At 45.4% G+C, this 20,167-nt stretch overlaps 3 non-coding genes across 3 annotated transcripts; 2 read left to right on the top strand and 1 right to left on the bottom strand.

Moving 5' to 3' along the window:
* Positions 1 to 2,130: 2,130 nt before the first annotated feature.
* On the top strand, positions 2,131 to 2,213 carry trnal-cag (transfer RNA leucine (anticodon CAG)). The gene has a single exon. It is a non-coding gene; the product is annotated as a tRNA-Leu (tRNA).
* Positions 2,214 to 4,301: 2,088 nt separating this feature from the next.
* trnal-uaa (transfer RNA leucine (anticodon UAA)) lies at positions 4,302 to 4,383 on the top strand. The gene has a single exon. It is a non-coding gene; the product is annotated as a tRNA-Leu (tRNA).
* A 14,845-nt stretch (positions 4,384 to 19,228) lies between these two features.
* Positions 19,229 to 19,392, bottom strand: LOC147272220 (U1 spliceosomal RNA). The gene has a single exon (XR_015117024.1). It is a non-coding gene; the product is annotated as a U1 spliceosomal RNA (small nuclear RNA).
* Positions 19,393 to 20,167: the final 775 nt, after the last annotated feature.

The following is a 20,167-nucleotide window of genomic DNA, read 5'->3' as shown; positions in this document are numbered from 1 at the left end:
AGCTTGTTGTTCCTGTTTCTGCTTCAGTCAACAGGGAACTCCAACCTGCAGTAGAATCTTCAACAACAATGGAATAGAAAAGTGAGGAAGAAAAACTAGAATAAACTTACAAAGCTGAGAAATGTTCATGAAGAAGAAAGGCACACGTTATGATTGAGGCCAGAAACTAAAACTCCACACCAAATGTACTTTGACTTGTAGGATAATGAACTTGAATGTGTTGAAACAGCAGATCAATGAATCCACTACCACACAACAAGATGGTGACCCCCTACCACAAGATGGCGTCACAGATCCTGACGCTCTGAGCAGGAAACACCGAGCAAAACATTACAACAAAGCTCCTGTTGTTCCCTCCAGGAAAAACTGTGGCTCTGATGAGAAGAAGGATCCCAGCCTCTTCTGAGGATCCATGGCCGCACCATTGGGTAGAAGGACGATGGGGTCGGCACCAGGAGGAACCCTGGTGTCTCCGATGCAGGGAAGATGGAGCAGTGAAGAGGCCACATTGTGGCGTCCTAAAGAGGACATTTGGTGGAGCCTGAGACAGCAAACATCACGCCCCCTTCATCAGAAGAACCACAGCACCAGAAGAAAGAATCCTGGCAGTGACGACAGGGAGGATCAGGGTGACCTCCTCACCACCACCTTTGAACCTTCAAATGAACTTTAAAAAGCTTTAGAGTGGAGAAGGATTTTAAACATTTTATTGTTTTTTCCTTTCATTCTCATTTGTGCGATTGTCTGATTTATTAGAAATAAACACTGTCTGCTGGGTTTACATTGACTGTGATTCTCTTTTTGCATGCAAGTTGAAAGTTCTGCCAATAAAAACACAAGTATTTGAAGACCAAAGGAAGAACCCCCAAAGTCAGGACCCTGAGATCAAAGTGAGCGCTCTGATCTCAGAGGTCTGGGATATTTCCCATCCCATGGCCCTTCAAATAAGAGCCCTGTGTCTCTGTCTCAAAGTTTTCAACCGTATTTGTTTGTTAAATTAAAACCAGACGACCACTGTGGTCCTTTTTACACGGTAAGTAAAGCACAGATGCCCTGGTGGACCTGTTGGCACCCTGGACTTTGAATCCAGTGACCTGAGTCCAAGTCTCAGTTCCAGCAGGTTTCCTGCAGCCTTCAGCAGAGCTGCCATGTTTCTCTGTAGAGAACTAAGTGATGCTCTCAGCAGGTTGAGGGCACCACCAACAAGTGAGGGATGAACCTCTGACTTCCTTCTTGTCAAACAGGAAACTCCTAATACCTCATTTGAGTAAAGTACCTCATATTCCTGACATCCAAGTAGTAGTGAAGTGGAGGAAGAAGGGAGGAGATCTCCAACAGGATCCTTCTTTCCTCTGTCCTCCTTGATCTCATGGATCACCACAGTCAAGGGGAGACCCAAGCTCCCGGATGGATCTGGCACTCAGGAACTGCTGAGTTTTCCAGTGGACTTTGTTCCATCCATGGTTCAGGAACAGGACTCCTCCTGGTTAACCTGGTATCTTTCCACCCAACTGTGGGTTCTTGGAGAATTTTTCATGTCATGTCAAGAAATCAGGCTGGTGGGTTTTTCAATGAGAGAAATTCTGGTAACTTAATTAAGTGGCATGTTTGTTGAAGCAGTAATTAACTGATAAATTAAGGAAGGCCTGGCCAGTCTTTGCTCCCAGGTCATACAATGGAGTTAGAAAGTCCTGAATAAATCTGGAGTTCCATGATTTCCTTGTGGTTCATGATCCTTTTGCCAATGTAGTCTGGAACAAGAGCAAGATGAACCTCCAAATATCAACAGGTTGTATTGCAGGTGATGTCAAGTGGTATTTAGAGGAACCTCCTCCTTGTGTTTGGTTCCATGGTGGAAGGGTGAGCCCTCTGGACTCTGGATCCAGTGATCAGAGTTCAAGTCTCAGAAGGACCTTCCTGTCTGGAATGTGTCCCATGTAACAAACTGATCAAGAGATGTTACGTGGTTCAAATGTTCTGGTTCATTTCTTACTGCCATGAACTCAGACTGTGTGTTTAATGTTAACAATAAATGTAACAACTAAGGAGCCAGTAGCTCCTGTGGAAAAAAATTCTACTTTGTCAGTGAATGAATTCATTTGATATTGAAGTCTGCAACTTTCAGTGTCTGTCAGGATGGCCGAGCGGTCTAAGGCGCTGCGTTCAGGTCGCAGTCTCTCCTGGAGGTGTGGGTTCGAATCCCACTTCTGACAAAGGACATTTTCTCCACATTCCTATGCATCCACAATGGTAAATTCCAAACCCAGTTGAAGCTGCTCTCCACTGATGGGAGTGAGTGGTTGAACTGGCAGCAGAGGAGGCAAAGGAGCTTCCCTGTGACGGTCCAACATCGCCTGGTTTCCTCCAACATGGAGCAGCCACCAAACTCTAACTTCAATGTTGGATCAAAGTCTGCTGAAGAAATGTGTTTTCTTTCAAGTCACATTTTGTCCATTAACTTCATAATCAGAGTCGCCATCTCATCACATGACTAAAGTCTGGGTTCTGTAGTGGTGGTAAAATATCCTTCCATGCCCCTCACTAGTTTGCACACAGAAAAGCATATTTTACTGGTTTCAGATCTCTTAGCTTGTTCTCTCTCTTAAACCTGCTGAGGCAGCTTTCATTGTGTGATTCATTTTAAAATATAAATATGGAACAGAACCATTGGAATCAGATGTCAGGACATTTGAAGGAATGTCAATCTCCTGTTGAAATGTTGCAGTGTGCAGCTGAGGCTCTCTGGCAGTGGCACCAGGAGCCACAATGGCAGAACCTGGACCCTCCTGGAGGAGAACCACAGGTGAGGGCCTTCTTGGCTCCAGATTGATGGAAATCAAGTGTCTGAGGCTGTTAGCAGCCATTAAGTTGATCTGGTTGGCACTGGTATTTGTTCTTGCTGCAGCTCAGGAGTGATTCAGGAGAAGAGTTTCAGAACAGCCCAGGTTGGGGACTGGAATTTTAAAATGTCCCCTGGAACCAAACAACCTTGGAGGGTAAAACCTCCAATCATAGCCACTCAGATGCAGCAGCAGAAGAAGCTGACATCCACCCTGACAGTCAGAGCATCAAGTCAAGAAAACATCACCATCTTGTAGTTCCAAACCTCCACCTGTCAGATTCAGCTACTTCTGATTGTGGTACTTTAAACTTGAACACAATGGAATTTGGACAAGGAGTTTCCTTCCAGTCCAAACATCATCGTCCAGCCTCCAACCAGAGGTCCATCAGTTATCATGGAGCCACAGGTGGAGTCTGGATTCTTTTCTGGAATGAGACGGCAATGAGAGTCCTGCCAAGTGACATCACTGACATGACTGGATGACTTCAGTCACGTGACTGGATGACTTCAGTCACGTGACTGGATGACTTCAGTCACGTGACTGGATGACTTCTGTCACGTGACTGGATGACTTCAGTCACGTGACTGGATGACAGTGTAGATTCCAATGTAGAGGTTGGGGAAATAGTCTCTGAGAATCCAGCTTGAACCCACAGCCTCCTTGTTTTCCAAAAACCCAAACAGCGACCATCAGTCTCCCTCCAATCCTGTACTTGGGTAAACAACAAAAACAGAGTAAAAGTCTCTGGCAACATATTTGTTTCCTGTAGGGTTTCTTCATGTATGTGTGGTGTACCTGCTCTCCCAGAGGACTGCCATCTTTGTTCTGTGGCTGACATGTTTTAGTGTCAGCACAGGTCATAGCGCTGAGACTGAACTCTCATTCTCCTCCAAGTAGTATTTCCACCTCACACTCCTGCAGATATTCAAGTGAACAGGGAACACAAATTTATGCTCAACTTCTCCTGTGTATTCATCCACAGTCACTAAACAACAACCAAACCAAACAAAAGGGGGTTTGCTAGCATGGCAATCAGCTGTAGTTCACCATCTTATCCAGGTCACATGACTCAGGAGTAGCGTGGCCGTCTGGCAACCAAAGGGTGGCTGGTTTGATCCTCACTTTCTCCAGTGACCATGTCAAAGGGTCCTTGAGTGAGAGACTGAACCCCTAAATACTTCTGATGAGTAGGTTGGCTCCTTGCATGGCAGCCTTCAGCATCAGTGTGTGAGTGTGTGAATGAGAGGACATTGTTCAGCTCCTTGAGTGCTGCTGAGGTAGAAAGGCTCTGTACAAACTGAGTCTTTTTACCATTTCTTTCCTGCCTCTAGCAGCGCTGTCGTCACTTCCTGTGACCGTGGGAGGGAAGGAGTCCCCCTTCAGAATCAGTTTGATATCATTATGTTACTTCCTCTTCAACATGCCTTTAGCAGACCAACTCAGAGAGTAGCACAGTGAGGTAGTGTGGCCGAGCGGTCTAAGGCGCTGGATTTAAGCTCCAGTCTCTGAGGAGGCGTGGGTTCAAATCCCACCACTGCCATCATGTCCCAGATCACTGGAGAGGTGTGGCAGGTCTCTCACAGCCTCTCCTCTCTCTTCCACTGAGGTCTTCAAACCTGTGACCAAAAGAAGAACCCTCCTCTGAGTCCACAGACCTGAGCATTGCTGCTCTGACTACCAGGTTACCTCCTGGTGATCAGTGTGAAGTCATGGGGAGGTGGTCAGTTGTTCCTTTGTTTTTTGACAGAGGCTTCATTGTGAATTAAATAATTTTAATTCTTTACTTGAAGTTTCACGCTGTTTCGATTGAAAAAGGCGAGTTCCTGGAGAAGATCTTCCAGGGGTCCAGGTTCAAGCGGTGCCCCAGCTGGCACCAGGTGCTGACCCAGGTCCTGCATGGGAGATACTGTCAGTTCTGTTCTGCCCTGCTCACAACCACAGGCTGGTGTTGAGGCCTGCAGCAACCAGGGCCCCAGTCACCACGAGTATAAAGGCTGGTCATTGTGGCAGTGGGAGGAGTCAAAATGAAGACAGACCAATGTGAGCAGGACGCTCCTGGAGAAGTCAGAAGAACTTGACCATGTTTCCAAGAGGCAGGGTTCACCCTGGACAGGTCAGAATTCCTGATGATGTCATCAGGGCTTTGACAGTAGCTAGAATTCTGTCTTTGATCTCAGGAGGACATGAAAGAAACACAATTGAGGAAAGTAGAGGAGAACATTCAGCTTCATTAGAAACACTTGAACTGTTGAACAGTAGAATTTGTTAGAAACAGTTTACAACACTGAGTGACAGGATTGAAGAGGGAAGAGTTTTCTACTTTAAATTGAATTCTAACTTTAAACTGTGGATGAACATTTTTAGTAGTTCATATTCTAACATACAGAGGAAGTCATGTCATTCCCTTTTTAAAAAAAGAAAAAACATGTGAAGCTCCTCCCCCCAACTCCAGATGGACAGACAGACATGAGAGTGGCCAGGAAGCAAAGAAGTGTTGTGCTCCTCTCCAGTGCTCTGGTGTTCATTTTTTCTCATTTTGAAATTCAACAGCTTCTATCATTGATTGACAGGAAATGTTGATGACACACTGGGATTTTTGTTCTCCTGCTGTCACTGTCAAGTGCAGCTGAACATGAGAGGTAGCAGGATCATTCATGTGTTCATGTTTCCAGCAGACAAGGAGGAAACCTGGGAGGACTTCAGTGACTCTGATCAGTGGTTCTCACTTCATCTTCTCAGTATAAAGTTCAAAGCGAGCTGGCCAGGAGTTGAACCTAGAATCTTCTGATCCGTAGTCAGACTCGTTATCCATTGCACCACCAGCCCTGTGAAGAAGCGGCTGTGTTCATGTGTCCTTGCTGTTACAGAAAATCCAAACAAGGTGGTGGCATTTTCAGGGGACACAATGGTGCAGTGGTCAGCACTGTGGCCTCCCAGCAAGAAGGTTCAGCTCTCCTCCTATTTGGTTGCTAGGAACCTGAATCAGGCCTCAGTGGAGCGGTGCTGCTGAGGCTGAGTGAGGCTGAGTGAGGGACTGAGCAGGAGCCAGCAGGTCCAAGCAGGTTCAGGCAAACTCCCCTCGGTCCACCAACATCAAAGCAGAGGAACTGAGTTCATCTAACAAAATGATTCATATCATCTCCTCTTGGAATGTTCTGGAACTACAAGTACACTTAAAATGGCTGACTTATGACAACAGAAGGAACTTTGAAGTAGATTTGATTCATTTAAGTCAGTGACAGTCATTTTTTCAAGAATTTAGTTCAGGTAACTTGATTGTTTTACTAAGATGAGCTTTAATGTTATACCATTGAAAAAAGACCTTCATGTATTTATGATGACATCACCAATAGGAGCCTTCAGTCTGTCAGGGGGTAGAGTTCAGTCACCACCAATGACATCAGAGTCAGAGTTTAGAGATCAAAGACAGACATTAAAGTCTCACATTAAAGTCTCTCTTATTAAAAAAATTAAAGTGTCATATCTTTGAAAATATACTGCAATACATGAAATATTATATTTACATGAATGGTAACCTCGTTCTTATATTCTTTAATATACTGCAATAGTAATGGACCCTCTATGACACTGCAGTGATGAATCTATCAAGGAGTAAAAATGATTATAATCAGAATTTTGAAGTCAAGTTTGAGATCAGTTTGATCCTCTCTCTCCCTCCCCCCTCTCTCTCCCTCCCTCCCGCCCTCTCTCCCTGTCTCCCCCCTCTCTCCCTCTCTCTCTGTCTCCCCCCTCTCTCCGTCTACCCCCCCTCTCCCTCTCTCTCTCTCTGTCTCCCCCCCTCCCTCTATCTCCCCCCCCCTCTCTCTCTCAGGAGCTTTTAAATGAAAATTTTAATAAAACAGAACAGGAGACTGAAGAGTGATCACTCAAACCCACAGGCTGAATGGGACATCTCTTAAAAACATTGAACCACTGAGTAAAACCATAGAAGCGCTCCTGTCTAGTCGGTGCTAACAAGTTAGCTGCTGAGTGAGTCCAGCTGTGCTGTCTTGGAATCCTGGTCAAAAGCCTCCACTCATCAAACAGCTGGTGTGTTGGTGGATCTGTGGATCCTGCTGGAAGAAGCAGGGTGGAGCTCTGAATGGTTCCTGTCTCAAAGAGCTTCTCTGTGCAGCTCCCATCAGCTCCTAAAAACAGGAAACCAGCAGATTCACTGTTGAACGGTGGCATTAAAATGTCTCAAAAGCTGTCCTGTCCACCATTTGTTGGTGCAAAGACATTTAAAAACACCAGTTGAACATTTTCCAAAGTTGCTCTCACCTTCTTTCAAACACCTGGAATGATTTCCTCCAAACCAAAAGAAACTGGTGAAAAAAACAACAACAAAAACTCCTGGAGAATCAAACTCCAGCCTCTGCTCCAACTGGACTTGGGACTTCAAATGACCCCCATTAAAAGCCTGCCTGCATCCCCATTCACTGACTGTTGTGCTGTGGGTCTCCTGGACAAACATGGCAGGATCCTCTTGATCTCCAGGAGAATAAAAGAGGGAACCCTAGAAAACAAGTCAGCGTGAAAGAGGAGCAGATTTTAAAACTCCTCATCATTTCCACCTCCAGGAGTGAAGCCTCCCGGGACCCAAGAGGCTCCAGCTGGCAGAGCTCTCACTCATTTCTCCACCACCTCGCTAACCTGAGCTGGAGCATCTGAGAACCAAACAGTGACCCCCTTCACTCCAGAGCTGACTCCACAAACTCTGAGCCCCCACTTTACCCACAGCCAGCAGGCCTCCTCAACACTGCATGACACACGACGACTAAATTTAACACTTCTCATCCAGAGATCTGTCACATGAGTCTGCTGTGGAGGGTCAGTCTGTCCATCCACATTCAGATCATTAACACAGCGACTCCTAAGCACCAGTAGAGCCTGTTCATCGTCCCTGGGTGGGCTCGAACCACCAGCCTCTCTGTTAACAGCCGAGCGCGCTGACCGATTGCGCCACAGAGACTCTGAGTCACTGCTTTTCATGAAGAGTTTTCAGGCTAAATTCAGTTTGTGAGGTCCACGCTGCACATTTGAGGGACCATGAAGGACAGAGGAGAGTCTGACTGTCATGGTGAAAGCCTTCAGCACTAGAACTGAAACAGCCCCACCATCTTAACCCCCCCAGACCAAACAGGCTTCATCAGAAACAGACCCCCCTCCTAGAACATCCAGAGAACATCAGTCTGATTAATAGAACATGACAAACAATCAAGAACTTGTTATTGTTTGATCAGAAGCTGAAACAATGTTTCTATGTTTGTCTGTTCTGGTCTGAATGAAAGAGGAGGTTTTCTTGGTCATGTGACGTGGATGAGAGTTCAACTAGAACTTCCTGATTCAACAGGATTTTAGTTTGTAGGGATTTTGTCAAAGCCACCAACCAAACCTCTGAGTGGTGCAGATGTCTGCTGCCTCCTCAGAGCAGACTGGAGCTCAGCCTCACTCACCTGTGGGAGCCCCAGCAGAGCCACCGTGTGATGGAGTTTCAGTTTAGGATCCAAGGTCCTGGATTGAATTGGTGTTTTGTGTTTTTTGGCCTCCTGGCACCATCAGTGGTAGAGCAGAGTGGTGCAGAGGAAGCGTGCTGGGCCCAGAACCCAGAGGTCGATGGATCGAAACCATCCTCTGCTAGAAGAAGAAAAATAAAATGAACCAGTGTCTTTAGAAATGTGTGTCTGTTAAAAAGAGGTTCATAAGGATTTTGTCTTCCTCCACAATCACCAACCATTGTGAGAGTTAACAACAGTCCACTTTCTGACTGAAGCAAAAGTAGACTTCAAAAGGTTCTTCTGATTCAACATAGCAGCTAAATTTCCATTTCCATTTCCTGAACAGGACAGGTTAAAAAAAAGGGAATGTCATGACTTCCTCTGTATGTTAGAATATGAACGACTAAAAATGTTCATGCCCAGTTTAAAGTTAGAATTAAACTGAAAATACAAAACTCTTCCCTCTTCAATCCTGTCACTCAGTGTTGTAAACTGTTTCAAACAAATTCTACTGGTCAACAGTTCAAGTGTTTCTAATGAAGCTGAATGTTCTCCTCTACTTTCCTCAATTGGGTTTCTTTCATGTCCTCCTGAGATCAAAGACAGAATTCTAGGTACAAATAAAGACACTATCAAAGCCCTGATGACATCATCATCAATTCTGACTTTGATCTGTGTCTGTCCAGCCTGTCCTGAGTGGATCCAACAGTTTCCCATGGGTGACTCTGTCGTGGTCTCTCTCTCTCCTGCTGTCTCCAACTCTCAGAGTGCTTCTACTGGTTTCTCCCCATCGTCCCTGTTGCTAGGCAGAGCACTGGTGAGGACTGAGGCCAGTGATGTCATCACCTCCAGCTGAGACCTGCCAGGTGGTCCTGCTTCATTCAACTCTGCTGCCTCTGCCACTGCCCTGACTGGTGAGGCTGACAGCAGGTTCTCTCTCATCTAAACTCTCTGTTTACAATGGAGGCTGAAATCCTTGTGATTGGTGGTTCAATCATCAGGTCTGTTGAACTCCCAGGTGCCATCACCTGCTGTCTTCCTGGTGCCAAAGTTGTGGACATTATTGAACGTCTCCAGGACTCATCGACCTCCACCCCTCCTGCAGGTTCTCCCTGTCTCTGTGTGGGTTCTCTCTGGTACTCCAGCTTCCTCCCACAGTCCAAAGACATCAAGAGGGTAGTGGTTACCTGGACACTCTAAACGACTGTGAGTGTGAATGGTTGTCTGTCTGTGTGTGTTGGTCCTGGGATGGACTGGTGACCCATCAAGGGTGAACCCAGGGCTGGACTGGCCACCTGGCCGATGCACATCTTTGGGCCGGCCCATAACTGTCATATTTTTTTTTTCAAAAGTGTATAGTTTTTAATCGACCGTAACGGTATCGGAGACGCGAAACGCGGCCCATTGGTTGATTTTCTTGAAGGACATTGGGCTCGTCCAATGAAATCTCTCAGCTCTCTCTCTTTCTCTTAGTCAAGCCATGCTGTTGCAATGGAAGTGGAGGAGTCAGATCAGACAGTTGGAGACTATTTTAGTCGCCCTTCTTCCACACAGAGGACTGATTTTTTAAAGTTTCATCCTCAACAAGATTCCATGAACCCTGTCGTCCAGAGGCTCTTCGTTAGAACGGACGGCACGACGTGGAAATGGCTGACTTATTGTGGTCAACGTCATGCTTTGTTTTGTTTTGTTTGCCCTGCTTTTAGCAAGCCCAGTGATCCAAGTGTCTTCATTAGAGGCCTGACAGACTGGAGGCATGTGCACCAAAGAGTAGAGGAGCATGAGAGAGGCATGGCACAGAGGCAGTGTGCTGAGGCCTATTTTTGAAACTGCTCCAGAGCAAGACTGGCCACCTCCTTGAGGGAAGACAGCTGACAGGACACCGTGAGCAGGTTAAGAAGCAGGGCTGGACTGGGACCAAAAATTGGCCCTGGCATTTTTCATCCCTGGCAGCCCTCCATGGTTATTTACACGATATGTGTAAGCACACGCCATACCAGAGGATGTATGCGCACATTTTGAAGTTTCAAAAATTAAAATAAAGTGCAGTATTCTACATGGAAGACAGTAACCATGTTAAAAGAGTGATACTCTTTCACTACTCACAGAGACCTTCTTCTTCCACTACACGTTCCAACACCTGACGTCTCTTCTTCCCAGTCCAGCCCTGGAAGAACGCGTCGAGTTTTGGAAATTCGGCTGCTTTTCTTCTCGGGAGTCTCTCTTTTTCGGCTCCTCCTTTCTCCTTCCTCTTACTGGGCAACATTCTTCATGGCTTCTGACTGCAAGGCGGCCGCTGAGTGGTGGCACTACAACTGGATGGGTCTGTTTCTCATTTTAACACAAAAACAAACTAACCGCTGTTTCTGCGTTTTTACCAGAAATATATATTTTGAAATGCCTGCTCACACCGGCCCATCCGGCTACATCCACCAAACTTTACACACATAATATAATATAATAATATAATATAATAACCCTAAACACAAGCCCCAAAGCAGTAGTTGTTTTGTTTTTCTTCATAAAGGAGGGGCACTGTCATGACTACGATATCTCTGGCAACAAACATGGAAGGGGCTTTGGGGTCTTGTGTTTCAGCTCTGTAAGTTCTGGATGGTTGAAAATGTCAGAATCAGTCCTCTCACTGACATCAATCATTGGTGTGACTTTTGGTAGCTTCAGCTCAAATGAAACCAGGGAAGAGGGGCCAGACTTTGAGGAGCCCCTTAGGGTTAGTGGATGCCCCCGGACCGTGCTTGGGCCCCTGAGCACCTAGATGGCTGAAATTCCCAGCACATGCTACTCTGGGGCATCACACTATGTGTGTAAAGTTTGGTGGATGTAGCCCAAGCAGAAACACCAGAACCCAGATTTGATCCTCAATTCTGCTCCAAAAGGCTCTCGGAGTGCAAAAGTCCCAGACCCTGATTTTTCCCAGTTTCACAAGGGGATAGTTTTTTCTCTTTGAACCTAGGAAGTTTAAATTTGAGTGTGTTGTTCTGTTCTCGAAGGATCACATCTGTGCTGGTTTGACCCCCCTAAGTCCTTTCTGCTGTCCGTAAAGGGCGTGGCAAAGTCCAGTAAAGTCTTTAAATGAAGCATCATAACTGGTCAAAGTTGCTCCAAATGAGATGAGCTTTCTGGGAGGAGTTCACACCTCTGCCAGAAACCAATATTTAAAACTTTGAAGCCCCACCTCCTTCCTGAAGCCACTTCCTGTTTGGGAGGGGGTTCTAGAATTATTCCACCAGATTAGGATTTCATAAAGTTTCAGGTCTGTATCCACTGGAGAGGCCAATGAGAGCAAAAGAGCAACAGGGTCAAAGGTCAACAGGCCTCGTGTCTCAGCCAGGCCTCAAAGGGTTAAGTGAGCCTTTTGGAGCTCCTTTGAAAAAAGGCCTGACACCAATCTTGTTCAGGACCAACATGAAGAAGGATCTTTGGAACATTTTCACATCTTTAAGACCGCCTTGACTCCTTTTTATAGCAGGAGTCACTGAACAGCACAAAGCTGCTATTGCAGCCATCAGGCCTCATTTCTGATCAGTTATTATTGTTGAAACAAAGCTGAATATCAATTATTGATTTTTATTGTCATCATTTTGAACACCTGATGAGAGAAACACAATAAAAACATTTGAAAAGGAAGGATCAGAGTGTTGTTGTACTGCAATACTACAGTACAGCATCAGAGACACTCAGTTATTGATTGCCTGAATGATTGATTTACCCAGAAGAGGAACAGCTTTGTTGGAGCAGTAAAAATACACACATCAGAACGACAAAGTTACATTTGAAAAGAAACTACATGACATTACCAGCACAACATCTGAAGAACAGTTAGGATCAATTTAACTGGTCAGATAGTTAGGACTTCTTTAATGATATCCTTGATGAACCCAGACATCAGAGTGGTTTGTTCCCCTCAATCATAAATCTGTAAATACAGCGTGAAGTGATGGAACTAAAAGGCCACCTCTGAGTGCAGGAGTGAGCCTCTGTGACGGATGTGACGTCAGCAGACCGCCATTAGTTTGAGTCATTGTTTATATTCTTAATGCTGATTGGTCGATCTATAATGGTGACAAATGGACTTCGTAGGTAGAATAAACATCCAGAAATTAAATGAATTTGTAGATTGTCTTATTAATCAAAAGATGAAGTATTAAAAATATTTGTTTTTTTTCCTCGGAGTGAGCGACAACTACCGGATTTTCTCACAGAAGAACGGGGCCGACTTCCCCGGAAGCAGATGTTTGACATTCCTGGGGCACTAAAATCCATTTCATATTATTCTTTATTGAACAGCGAACATTATGGAAATAAAATTTATATTTCTCGCCAGAAATGTCCTTAAAATGCTTTTTAAAAATCAAACCTATCTTGAAATGACACTCGTCCGTAATGGCGTCCTTAGCAACCAACATAGCAACAGTAGAAATGTGACACTGTAACGACTCTCTTCCGAGAGGTGAAAGATTCACCGTAATAACGAACAAACCAAAGATAAAACACAAGAACTGAGCAAAGATTATGAAAACAAAATGCATATTTCTCTCTAGAAATGTCATCAGAATGCTTTATTAAATCAAAACTATCTTGGAAGAAGGCACTTTCCTCCGAAAATGACAGGAGCGGCCGCCATGTTTTTGTTTTGAGAGGCCCGCATGAAAGAGTCACATGACCTACCAGCGCTCCAATAGAAAAGAAGAGGGGAAAAAAACATACACATTTCACAATTTTTTGGCCTTTATCGTAGAACTGATATGTTTTGACCTGTGGACAAACGGAGCCTTTTCACGTTTTGACATGAGACTGGGTTGTCAAAAGCAAAGACCAGACAGCAGGACATCAAAATAAAAGATCCAGACACTAAAACTACAAGTAGAAACAAGAAGAAATACTAAAAGCTTTGGAAAGATACTACAAGGTTGGATATACATTATTATATACACTACTATTCTCACTGACTCCTAAAGAGGGACAGGAAACATTAGAATGTGGATCAGATCAGCTGATTTCAGTGTTGAGTCCATCCCTCCATCCACTTTCTGTTCTTATCCTTTAAGGGTCATGGAGGGGGGGGGGGCGATCCCAGGTGACATTGGGCAAGAGGCAGGGTTCACCCTGGACAGGTCACCAGTCCATCAGGAGAAATGAGGTGGTTGGTGTCATGCAACCTAAACTAAAACATTAGTCAGATCAAATTCAGATTAAAGCAAGAGTCTCCAGATCAAAGTCAGAATTCCTGATGATGTCATCAGGGCTTTGACAGTAGCTAGAATTCTGTCTTTGATCTCAGGAGGACATGAAAGAAACACAATTGAGGAAAGTAGAAGAGAGCTTGGCAGCATGATGGTGCAGTGGTGAGCACTGTGGCCTCACAGCAAGAAGGTTCTGGGTTTGAGTCCAGGCTCGGGTGAGGAATCTTTCTGTGTAGAGCCTGCATGTTCTCCCCATGAATGCGTGGGTTCTCTCTGGTACTCCGGCTCCTTCCCACTGTCCAAAGACATGTAATTGGGGACGAGGCTGATTGGACACTCTAAATTGACCGTAGGTATGAATGTGAGTGTGAATGGTTGTTCGTCTCTGTATGCTGACCCTGTGATGGACTGGTGACCTGTCCAGGGTGAACCCCGCCTCTGGCCCGTAGATGCTGGGATAGGCTACACCCCCCATGACCATCAATGTGGGTGTTTTGTTAATTGCATGCCACATGAAATTATTATTGGTCACTTTTCTAGCAACAGTCTCACAGTGGCAAGACAAGAACACTTCTACTTTTAATGTTGACAGTTTGTTCAACACTAAGCTTCATCCAGTACCATGTTGTCAAACACTGGAACCTCCACAGCACCTGAACAGGGACTTGAACCCTGGACCCTCACATTAAAAGTCTGATGCTCTACCGTCTGAGCTCCTCAGGCTCTTTCTACAGCATTGAGACAGGAACAGAAACACCTGTGAAGGTCAAACTGATGCTTTCTTGACTTGTTCAGTCCTCCATGTTAAAGTCCTCCATGCTTTTGATTGGTTCTGATTCTCTGTGGCAAAATCCAACAAGAGGCTCCAAAAATGTCCTGAATGTCACAAGAATGCACAGGACAAGATGTTAGTTTCCTTCATGTCTGCAGTTCCTCCACTGGAAAGTAAAGTCAATGCTGCTCCTCTGCTGAAACCTGGGATCGGACCAGGGACCTTTAGATCTTCAGTCTAAGGCTCTCCCAACTGAGCTGGTTCAGTTCTGAGTGAGGGCTCTGCTTCTCTCATTTATAATCTCTTCCACTCTCACTGGACCTTAGAGAGGATTGGAGCTTCTGAAGTCCTGACACATTGAACAGTTCTCCAGGACCATTTTTGATGGATGTCTGAATCACACCAGCCTTTTTTGTTTGTCTTCTTGCACCACCGTGCCGCCCCTACTAGTCGTCTACATATCAGTGTTCTCAGTATTGCACGAACATTCACATCAGTATTGTGCTAATATTTTATTTCCTGGCTCTTCAATCCTCCTATTATGAAGTTGATTGCTTCAGCGACCAGGAGACGTTATCATTGGCAGCTAGTTTACTATTATTGCTGCTGCTGTTGTTGGTTGTGTGTCTGTCTTCCATCCCCCTGTCCCTCTGTCTTTCTCTCTGCTTGTCTTTCACCCTCATCTTGTTCCCATCTTTTTGTCATTCTCTCCCTCCTTTCTCTCTGTCTTTTGTCTTTCCTTCTCTATATTTGTCTTCTGCTGTCTGTCCTGTCCTGCTCTCTTTCAACAACCAACCAGTCAAAGCAGACGTCCGGTTAAAAAAATATGATAAAAGAACTCTTGGTTTGATTTGGCTTGAGACATGAAGAAGATAGGATTGTTTTCCTTTCATTTTAGAAGCTTTTCCAGATTCATGAAAAGATCATCAATCAGTGCAGTATTTCAGACAGACTTCTGGTCCGTGAGGACGAGGAATCCAGCACAGATCCACAGAACTCCAACTGCCATCTTTGATGGTTCCTTTACAGTCTGTAGGGTGGAGAGATCCTCCTGAGTCTGGCTTGGAATGTTTGTCTGTGGATGTGTTGGCCCTGTGATGGACTGGTGACCTGTCCAGGGTGAACACGGCCTGTCGCCCAAAAGCTGCTGGGATAGGCTCCACCCCCTCATGACCCTGAACAGGATAAGCAGAAGACAATGGACAGAAGTCCTGACACATTGAACAGTTCTCCAGGACCATTTTTGATGAAGGTCTGGATCACACCAGCCTTTTTTGTTTGTCTTCTTCCAGTGTCCTCAACATTGTGTGAGCCAATAATTCCACATCTGTACCAGACACACCTCTGGTTGGTGGGTTGATGGATCTTTCTGTTCGAACAGTGTCTTTTATCTTGCTTTTATCTTTTCTATCTTTTCTTTGTATCTGCATTCTGTGGTGCACGGTGGCTCTGGAAGAGCGCTCTAACTATTGTCACTGTACCCCCCCCCCCCCGTACAACAAAAATAAAAGATTCTGATTCCGATTCTGACACACACACACACACACACACACACACACACACACACACACACACACACGTGTATCAACATGATGTTCCGAATGTTTCACTGTCTGTGGTTGTCCAGCTCTCCTTGCCTCTTCACTGTCATTGTCAGAACTCGGAGCAGTCTTCCTCTCTAGGTGATGTCTCTGAGTGATGATGATTGCTGTCTGTTCAACCAGCTTCATTTGTTGATATCTGAGAAGGACTGAAGACAGCAAAGTGTGCTGATTGGCCAACAACCCCTCACAGGTCAAAGGTCACTGCTCTGAGGCGGACCAGTTTACTGTAACAGTGGTGGCACCACCCACTGCTGGCGCTCTCTTCAGTGCTTCTTGTTTCTGCCCTTTATGTGTGAGCTCCTAGAGCAGCTGGTCCGGCTCCTCCCCCTTTTCTTTTCTATTCCTCTAATTTATTTTTTGATTTTCTATTTTTGTAATTCATCATCGATCTCGGCTCACGGTCGCTACACTCTTGACCTCCTGTGAGCCTTGAAGAGAGAGAAGCCACCTTTGTGTCGGAGCAGAGCAGCTTAGTCCAGGCAGCCAGCAGCCTGAGACCAGAGGGTAGCCAATCAACACGCTTCCCTTCTTCATCGATCGAATCTCAGCGGGAGCCACGGTCGACGAGGTGGAGGCTTTGGAGACAGTCCTCCCACCAGTTCGTTGGAGAGGCGTCGTACATCGATGGGAGAATCCAGCTGAGAACGTCAGCCGGTTACGTTGGTTTTCACCGATTCAGGCCTGGACTCCTGTCTCGCTGCCAAACTCCGCCTGACTCCGTAGAGCTGGTCAGCCTCCACTCAGTCCTCTTCATTTGGTTGGAGGTCACTATCGTTCATCCTACACACCTTTCCACCTGCCTCTTAGCCGTCTACTTGAAGCTCAGATAAATCCAGGTTAATTCATACCTGCTACTCAATATGGGCCTTAATTACTCTGCTGGAATTATCACTCTGTCTTAAGGGTTTTCTTAATTGTATTAAATCCTCTTTAATTTCCAAGAAGTCTTCCAACTCATTCATTCATGCAAGCCACTGATCCACAAGACCTCATTGATGAGCTTCAACCTGAGACTGATTGTTTCTCATTGGACGAGACACCCATTCAATGAGACTCATTGGCAGTCCATTGAAATCTACTGGTATTCCTGGTGAGTTGATTTAACAACATGAGCTGACAGAATCTACGTTCAGGTAGGAACCACCACATCCAGGGGTCTGGACCTTTGAGCAGGCAGAGCCATCAAAGTAGCAGACTAAGCTAGCAGACATTAGCATTGAGAAGAAACTGATACCTGAGCCTACTTTTGGGTCTGGTCAGGTGATGACACAATAAAATGACATCATTGTCAGACTGACGCCTGCTCAACACTGACCAAACGCCGCCCTATTGCATCGTGGGAAATTTCTGCTTGGCTTGCGTCCATCAAAACACACAAAGAAATTTCTCCAGAATCAGGATTGACAGTGGATACAATTGATTCCACACTGGTTTTTCATTCTGAGTCGGGTGCAGGTGTGGAATTTCAGACACAGTCTGTGTTTGTGTTGTTTATTCAGTGATTTTTCTTACAATTCCCAATCAAAGCCCCACATTGCTAATGAACTCAAAATGATGCTAACAGTAATGTAGTGATAGTTGCCAATAAACTAAGTGATGCTGACAGTCATGTGGTAAGAGTTGCTTCGAACCTCAAAGTAATGCGACAGTGATTTCAGAAGAATTGCTAATGATCTCAAAATGATGCGACAGTGATGTAGTAAGAGATGCTAAAAAACTCAAAACGATGCAAACAGTAATGTAGTGATAGTTGCTAATAAACTCAGTGATGCTTACAGTAATGTAGTAAGTGTTTCGAACTCCCTCAAAATGATGCTGACAGTCATGTTGTAAGAGTTGCTAAAAACCACAAAATAATGCGACTGTGATGTCGGAAGAATTGCTCATGATCTCAAAATGATGCGACGGTAATCTAGTAAGAGCTGCTAATAAATTCAAAATGATGCTAACAGTAATGTAGTGAAAGTTTCGAATAACCTCAAAGTGATGCTGACAGTCATGTGGTTAGAGTTTCGAGTAACCTAAAAATGATGCGGACAGTAATGTATTAAGAGTTGCTAATAACCTCAAAATAATGCGACAGTGATTTCAGAAGAATTTCTAATGAACTCAAAATGATGCTAACAGTAATGTAGTGATAGTTGCTAATAAACTCAGTGATACTTACAATAATGTAGTAAGAGTTTCAAACTCCCTCAAAATGATGCTGACAGTCATGTAGTAAGAGTTGCTACTAAACTCAAAATAATGCGACAGTGATGTCGGAAAAGTTGCTAATGAACTCAAAATGATGCTACAGTGATGTAGTAAGAGATGCTAAAAAACTAAAAATGATGCTGACGGTAATGTAGGAAGAGTTGAAACTAACGTTAAAATGATGCTACACTGATGTCATAAGAATTGCTCATGAACTCAAAATGATGCTAACAGTAATGTAGTAAGAGTTTCGAACTACCTCAAAGTGATGCTGACAGTCATGTAGTAAGAGTTGCTACGAACCTCAAAATAATGCGACAGTGATGTCGGAAGAACTGCTAAGGAACTCAAAATGATGCTAACTGTAATGTAGTGAAAGTTTCGAATAACCTCAAAGTGATGCTGACAGTCATGCAGTAAGAGTTGCTACGAACCTCAAAATAATGCGACAGTGATGTCAGAAGAATTGCTAATGATCTCAAAATGATGCGACAGTGATTAAGTAAGAATTGCTCATGATCTCAAAATGATGCTACAGTGATGCCGGAAGAATTGTTAATGAATTCAAGAATGATGCTGACAGTAATGTAGTGATAGTTGCTAATAAACTCAAAGTTATGCTGACAGTAATTTATTAAGAGTTGCTAAAAACCTTAAAATAATGACACAGTAATGTAGTAAGAGTTGCTATGAAACTAAAAATAATGCGACAGTGATGTAAGAAGAATTGCTAATGATCTCAAAATGATGCGACAGTGATGTCGTCAGAACTGAGAGTCCGGGTTTTCCAAGTTGATCTCCTCCCACGCATGAATTCTCTCTGGTATCCTTCCACTTACTGCGAAGACGAGCCGTGGATGTATTGTCCTGAGCCCAGGGCTTGTCAGATACCATGACCCTCAACTAAATGTGGCAGAAACCCTGCCCTCTTCATTTAGGGCTGGAAGGTGTGAGAGGTACTGTGAGCTCATCGAGGCTACGTCCTCCGCGGTCTCCTCAGGCTGGCCAGCACAAGAGGAGACCGCCAACTGGCCGGGACAGGCGGTCACCGTTGTTGTTGTTGCCGCCGTGGTCGGCCTTTCTTTCTTTCTTTCCTTTTTTCACACGATCACAGGGGAGAGCACGGACGCAGTCCCCCACTGTCAGAAATTATGCAGTTGAGATTCGCACATTTGGGGAATACACCAGGGTCAGCACAGCCCCAGTGCAATGGCTGTGCCTCACCCGGGGAGAACCACCTTGCTGATCATGGTATCTCCCCTGCCAGGTAAGTATGACTTGCTGAGCTTAGGAACAGACATGAGCTTCAGGGACACAGCCTTCTGACTGACAGGCAGGGAGGCCGACACAGCGCCTGATCTTTCGTTACTTGTGCAAATCTGCCGCGTGCGCAGCCCCCTTTGTTTCTCACAACGATGCCGGATGTCGGATATCCCAAGCCTGGGAAGCTCGACCGATGCCGTTTTCAAGGCTCACCTTCTCGCTGGGGGCACCAGCGTGGCCTCTAACCGCACGCATCGTGCCCCGCAGTAAAAAAAACAATCTCCGTCCGCTTTCACCCTTGGATGGAGCGTCGCGACCATGAGAGCTGTCAACGCAAGCGGCCCAATTCCGAAAGACTGAAGGCAGCAAGCTGGGGTTTCACATTTCAACATCAAGTTCACAACCCATCTCTGGGCAAAACAGGCACATTGAAGGTTCAGGTCTTTCAGAGTCCATTCCAAAGCCTTTTGGGAAAGGCTCCGAGAGCAGTGCCGTCAGCGGACCTCCATCCTTATCTGGAGTGCAAACGGAGCCACAACTTGACGCCCAGCGGCAGCGCGGGCGGAAATCCAGCCCCGGCCTCATGTGCAGCACTCAACAGTTGGCCTGAAGAGCACGGGATTTGCTCCTGACAAAAGGGGAGGGGCCCGCACTGTTCCTGGAAGGCCATTGCGGCCGCAGGCTGAGGAAAAGCTGCAGTGCAGGAGGACAACCCTGGTCCGGCTTTGGGTGGAGCAGGTGAGCGAGTGCCTGGCGGAGGCTTGTTTTATTTCCAACAAGAAATGCG

This window comes from Aulostomus chinensis, chromosome 1 (genome assembly GCF_037954235.1).
Source record: "Aulostomus chinensis isolate RoL2024-O1b breed Wild chromosome 1, RoL_Achi_v1.0, whole genome shotgun sequence".
Taxonomy (NCBI): Eukaryota; Metazoa; Chordata; class Actinopteri; order Syngnathiformes; family Aulostomidae; genus Aulostomus; species Aulostomus chinensis.
Note: the sequence above shows the minus strand (reverse complement) of the source record. Positions and strands in the feature narration are given on the sequence as shown.